This window comes from Silurus meridionalis, chromosome 18 (assembly GCF_014805685.1).
Source record: "Silurus meridionalis isolate SWU-2019-XX chromosome 18, ASM1480568v1, whole genome shotgun sequence".
Classification (NCBI taxonomy): domain Eukaryota; kingdom Metazoa; phylum Chordata; class Actinopteri; order Siluriformes; family Siluridae; genus Silurus; species Silurus meridionalis.
The window spans coordinates 5254148-5261369 of record NC_060901.1 but is presented as its reverse complement, the minus strand read 5'-3'; positions in this window follow the sequence as shown (position 1 = coordinate 5261369).

Sequence of the window (7222 nt, the reverse complement as noted above, 5' to 3'; positions counted from 1 at the left end):
GTTTTTAGTTATCCTTATAAAGGATTGAAGCTCATTCTTTACTGCAGAACCCATTCTGATTTCCCTGTTCTTTGAGCCTTTCAATAGACTTCAAATTGGAGGCTTAATAAACAAATCGAATTTCACCTACTTTAGCCTGTAGTCTTTGAGTTATATTTGTCCTTAATCAACGTATGCTTCGTTACGTAAAATGATTTTTGAAAGGTATATTTTGACTATATGTAATAATGCAGCTAATAAATATAATTACGAACTTTGCAGATTCACCCCAAGAAAAAAGGGAGAGAAAAGAAATCAAATCTGAACCTGAATGTGGCTGAATTCTACTCGTGCAGGGATCGGATCACGTTTTTAAAGCAGCAGCAGCAGCAGTTTATTGATTTATATGGGGCCGTAATTGCTTCAGCGTGTTCTGGATGACTCCCCCATAATTGAGGCCTGGCAAAAGCGTGGCTCCTTGGACACAGCCAGACAGTGGGTAGAGAGAGGCACCCCACCCACTTACCTCGTGCCAGGCAGCGGGGAGAAGAACCCCCGATCCCATCACCGGCTTTGGAAATGACTGAACTTCAAACGCTCATGTGGCTGAAGATGCGGTGGTGACGTGCACAGTACTAGCCAGTCCTGACATTTTTATGATCCTTGTTATTTTACTTAAAAATTCGAAACACAATTGAGGCGCATGCTTTTGGCACCTTATCATCACAACACTACGGTTCTATTCTGCACATTTGTTGCTTTAACTTCGTTTGTGTCACTTTGACATTTAGCATCCATTCTTGCCACAAATCAGTATTAGCCCAACCTTTCACACAAAGCTTTGATTCATCTGTGATTTGCACTTTTAGCAGGTCAGAATTCCCAAATGTTCCTCTCTCTTTTCAGTTTTCCATACATACAGCAATTGAAAACAATCATTTCTCATAAGATATCTGTGAAACCCCAGCAAAAGCCTGCTTAAATCCTTTTTTGGGCCATACAAGTTGACATTGGCATTGCCTCGGTCTCTGTGAACAGGTCAAGCTGTTTGATTTTTTTATTTCGAATCTCAAACTACATTATTTATCTCCTGGCTTTAACTCTAGTCTTCAAGATTCCCGACTGCCTATAAAAGAAGCAGGCAGCTGTTTTGAACATAACTGCAGTTTAGCCTTGGGGTCTTGAAACTATTTAACATTTAACACCGTGATTCACCAAAATGGGATCCACAGTCAGTCTTTGTGTCTCTTATGTAACTCTTACACCAGTTTCCAGTCAGGCTTCATTAGGATGAATCAGAACCAAGTTAATTTGGCGACCTTCTAATGCGGAAAGCGAGCATGATCATCAATCAGGAGCGGGTGTCTTTGTGTGTGTGTTTGCTTACTGTATTGTCCCACTGTTACTGGGGCAACATTGAATATTAACACGCAAACTCGCTCTCTAGTAATATGAGTCATAGCATATCTTGAGTGCTTCCATCTGAGTACACCTTTGGCCATGAATTGAAATGCTTGGCCCCCTAAAGGCTTATTGCCCATGTGGATCAGTAGATTTTTGGTTACATTGAGCTAAGCTGAAAAGTAATGGAACAAGGCATGATTGGCACCTGAAAAAGCTAACTGAAGTACTTAAATCTACTCTGTCTATCCTTGCTATATATTTGTGTGATTAGCCATTTGATTTGAACACAGTCCTGTAATGTTCATCAAATTATTTAAAATAGTGTCTACTGTTTAATCTCAGCTAGCAACAAAATCTAAGAAAACAATTGGTCCCTGTCTGCCACTCTATTTTAAAATAGTCCAGATCAGGGGTCCCCAAACTATGACCCGCAGGCAGAATATGGCCGCCCGCTCTCAGAACGATGCCAGGGACATATGTTGAAAATGTCATTTTTTTTACTCATATCATATCTGTATTTGATAAAGTTAAAATAAAAATTACTCTTAATTATTAACATAGCCTAATTATTTGTCAGATACACCCACCAACCAACAGAAAGGTACATTCAACCTAATCTACCAACATAATTTACATTTAACGCAAATGTAAATGTTTTGATTTCAATAGTAATGAATATGGAAAAATGTCATTACGATAGTAATAATGCTCTTTAAATATATAGAGCAATATATCTCTTATGCTTATTTGTCTGTAAAGTGCATAACAAAATAATAAATTAATCTAGCATTAGAAGGCATAATACATTGCATTTCGAGTATCTGGCAGTATTCAAGTGCCTGGCACTTGGGCTGGACATTTCCAGACAATTTTTTTTAATTACTGCCCAGAAAAACCTAGTTTCCGAATTGCTAAGGTGCTCACTTAGTCTCATGGTATCAGTGCAATTACAACTTCTTAATGGACTGCACAATCATGGATTCTGGATCTGCCGTCAACCTCATCCACAGCCAGGTGATCAAAGATCTTGAGCTCCCTATCAAACCATGCACCATGCCAATAAGGATCACTGCAGTAGCAATCAGTACAATAGCCCTATAAGCAGCAGCTACATCACTCATCATTCATGAGGAGGAGCTACTTTTATTATTATACTTGGATTTCTCTGGCTCCAAAAGCATTACCCTGTGATCTCATGGTTCCACAATGAACTATGTCAGTGGGCGCCGAATTGTATCACATAATGCATATACAATCATATCAAACTACGTTGCTGTTCTATATCGGTCGAAAGTTCCGAATGCACCACACCTACCTAGGTTCCTGTGGAATATAAGGACCTGACAAAGCTTGAACAAAGCAAGAGCTACAAAAATATGTCCTCACTGACCATGGGATTGTGCTATTTAACTTCTTCCCAACATAGTGCCTCCTTGATGACGAGTATATCCCCTCTCTGCAACTGTAACCAAGGTCATGGAGGAATATATTGAGGAACTGAATCCCAGAGGCTGAACAGGCCTTTACCAAACTTAAGAGTCTCTTCACCTCAGCCCCAGTACTGGCTCTTCTGGATCCAACCCGCCAATTCATGATGGAGGTGGATGCCTCTGATCTGGGGAGCAAGAGCTCTTGGCGGTCAAGTTGGCCCTGAAGGAGTGGCATCACTAGATGGAGAGGTCCGAAGTTCCATTCCTTGTTTGGACCGATCATCGGAATTTGGAATATTTGCGGACAGCCAAGCACCTAAACCCACGTCAAGCACATCGGGGACTGTTCTTTGGACGGTTCAACTTCTCCCTGACCTACTGGCCAGGTCTCGAAATGAGGATCCTGACGCCTTGTCCTACTTGCAATCCCTCAACGAGAAAGAGCCACCACCTGATTCCATTCTCCCTGAATCGAGAAGAATGTCCAGTGGGCCACTGTTGGCCACCCTGTCCCTGAGGGCTGCCTGCCTCAGGGGCTTTATGTGCCTACTTACCTCTGGTCTGAGGTCCTCCAGTGGTGCCACAGTTTTCCTTTTTTTGTCACCCAGGCGCTCCTCGTACATTGGCCGTGCTTCTTGGTGGCCATCTGTCCGCATGGACGTTCGCGAGTTTGTTGCAGCCTGCCCCAAGTGTAACCAACACAAGAACCAGAAGGGGCGCCCTGAAGGTCTCCTTCATCCACTTACCGTACCCCGACGCCCTTGGTCGGACATTGCGGTTGATTTCATCACCGGTCTTCCCCCCTCCGCCGGTTATACAGCCATCCTCACCATAGTCGATAGGTTCTCTGAGATGGGTCACTTTATTCCCCTACCCAAACTTCCATTTGCCAAAGAAACTGCCCAGCTCCTGCTCCAACATGTCTTCCACCTGCATGGTTGTCCTCCTGTTGGACCAGCAGGACCAGCAGGTTTAGGGCCAGCTTCTTCCCCAAATCCATCACCCCACTGCACTTTACACTACACCATTAGGATTGAAGATGATGCATATGCAGTTGTTCTCCATTCTTTATAGATAATTCTGTTATTTCTCTCTATATATTCTATATATACACTGAAGATCAAAATTAGAGAACAATTGATAAACAATTGAACAATTCTGAAATAATGTCATTCTCACTGCTCAACAGTTGAAGGAGTTTTTGTCCTGTCTATACCATGCTACCAGAACACCTTTTCCACAAAATAACTAAGGCGTTTAAAAAAAACAATATTTTGCGGAAAACACACTGATCAAAATTAAAGAACAACAATGACTGTAGCATGGAAAAATATTACAACAAAATTTTCTGAAGGTTACAACAGTCAGCAATTAGTAGGAAGTGTACAGGCCTCTGCTCTGAATGACTTCAGCACATCTGCAGCCACAGGACAGCACTAGTCTCTTACACTGCTTTGGTGTGATTTTGGTCCACTCTTCTTCCAGTCTTCTCCACAGTTCGGTGACTGTAGTGGGTTTCTTGGCCATAACTTTGTCTTAAATAACTTTGCTCTTAAACGTCGAGACACTGTATGACGAGACAGATCCTTACCCTGTTCAGCGCTGAACTGGTGAGCAATTCCAGCTGCAGTGTGGAAACGATTTCCCATTGAGATCCTCCGCAGTATCCTGTCCTCTCTTGTATTTGTCTTCCGAGGACGACCAGCCTTCTTGGCGGACTTGAATGAGTTTGTGATGTTGTAAAGATTTAATATTCTTGAAATCACAGATTTGGAACGACCAACTTGTCTTCACTGAGTATTCAGGTTGTTTTATTTATGTCTGTGAAGAGAGATGACAGAGACTGCAGAAAGCGCACCATGTAGGTTTTCTTTATTTTACAAAAGCATTTTGTTGTTATTATGAGTTTATACAAATATAAAAGTAGACCCTTTACAGATTCGAATAATGTATTGTTCTTATCTGTATGATCAAAAAAGTTTGTTTCTGCATTATGAGGAAAAAATGCCACAAAACACGCCGGTGCATTTGTCGACCCTAGAGGGTTAATTACTGGATGTGTGGATCATGGTCGAATTATATTTTTTTTGCCTAATTTTTATCTGAGTAAAGAAAGCAATAAATATGAGTTGTGTTTGAAGGTTTTCATTTTGCCTCTTTTATGTTTATTTATTTGTTTATATATATTTTTTTAAATGGTCAAACAGAAATTAGCGATACAATAATCACGCGTCAATAAAATTAGTGCCGTTAAAATGAATTTGCGTTGACGTGTAATATTGTCCTAATATACGATATATATATATACTGGTACCCCTCCACAGTTTTCTCTGAAATAGCTTTAAACTCAGGAAAATTGGCATCCATCACTGTTTATTCCATATTTACAAAAAAATCTGACTTTGCTTTTGCTTTTTGATTCAACAGAATATTTTAAATAATAAACCAAATGAAAATGGCATGAATGAAACCTTTAGATGCAATCACCTCAAACAAGCATTATCAGTAGCTTTCACTGAGCTCTAAATACCTCTCTCTTGCCCTTTTCATTTGTTTTATTATCATCAAATATTATTTCAAAGTCTGGCTTTTATTAAATATGGAATAAACAAGTGATTTTAGATAAAATTGTGGGTTCTGATGTAAGGTGAGGAGAGATGAGGTGCAATCACCATTCCTATTCATCCCAAAGGTGTTTGATAGAGTTGAGGTCAAAGCTCTAAAGCAGGTTGCTGAAGATCATGGAGCTGGTTTTGTGTATCTGAGCATTGTCATGCTGGAACAGGTTTGGCTCTCCTAGTTCAAGTGAAGGGAAAATATAATGCAAGCACAACCAAAGACATCCTATACATTTGTGTGCTTCAACTTTGTGGTGGGGAAGGACCACATATGGCTGGAAAAGTCAGGTGTACTTATATCCATAAAATGTATAAATCTTTTGGCCTTGAACCTGTATGTTTCTTTTGAAAAAAAAAAAAAAATTCTAGAAAAATTATTAGCTGTTTATTGATGCAAGAATCGCAATAAAATTAACCCTGGATGAACCTTTTGCACCAGGGTCTGGCTGGTGCCTCAGCAACACACAATACACACACTGAAATGGGATCCGGAGTTTGTGTGTCTAATGTAACCTACTCTTTTACCAATTTCCAGTTAAGCTACAGCGACTTGAGACGAATAACACAAGCACGCAAGTTAAAGCTTCCGATTCCCGGATTTGCACCGGAAAACTAAGTGTCCGTGCAGTATCGACGTGATGAGCTCAGTACAGTGTCCAATATTAAACATGTGTTTAATGGGTTTCAAATGTCTATGCAAGATTTATGAAGAGGAAAGAACGGTCTGGAAGCTACCGCTGTAGAAGTCACTGGTTTTGTATCGTGATGTGAGGAGAACGTGAGCAATTATAGTTCACCATGAACTGACATGTGTGTGTCTGGCGTGTTCGGGGGGGATCTGTTACAGGCTTTCCCTGGAAAGATTTCACACTGAAGCATATCACAAGGTCTGAAATGATGCAAGAACCTCTGGCTTACCCTCACCCTCAGCCTCACCCTGTGCTCAGCAGTCTAGTCTCGCCTGTCTGGCTTCTGGAAAGAGAGGAAAAGAGAAAGAGAGAGAGAGAGAGAGAGAGAGAGAGAGAGAGAAGCCTCTCCTCCTGGTCAGTGGGTTCACAGCGGTCAGCGAGAGCCTCCCGTGGGAGGGAGAACACATTGCTGGCAGAGAGACGGCTAGCGCACAGCGGAGCAAGGAAGGTCAGGTCACACATGTCGATCGAACACAGACAGACACTCGACTCAAGTCGCCGACTAGACTACTGCCCGGATTTAATGCACGCTTCGGGCGCCAGGCACCTGTAAGAACCTGAGAATCTGCTACTGCTTTAAATTCATAAGGAAAATACTGCAGCAAGACTGCATCTCAATATCATAATACCAGTGGTGCACAAAGTACTTCCTGTACTCGAGGAAAAGTACTTATCCCAGCTTATATATGACTCCTTTTTCATATTAACTTAAGAAAAAGAACAAAACTTCTCAAGTACGAAAAGTGAAAGTAGTGATCTGTTGGAAACTCTTTTCAAGGACACATCATTAGAGAAACCCTTATTCCATACACATTCTCAGCAGAAACGTAGGGTTACGCATGTGCTCTCACCACAGTTTTTCATTTAATGCTCTTTATGCTACACTTTAAATTCAAAGTGGCGAGGAACGGCATGTTTTTCAAACATTCTGAAGTAAAAAGAAACATTTTACACATTGAAATGTATCGAAGTAAACGTTTCAGGAAAAAAATTCAAATCCACTGAAAGTACAAATACATGAAGAGACTAATAGTGCTAACTGTTGCTGTTCTGACTCTTTGCATTACCGTGTTTGCGATTTCTTCATGGACAGCGTGTTAGA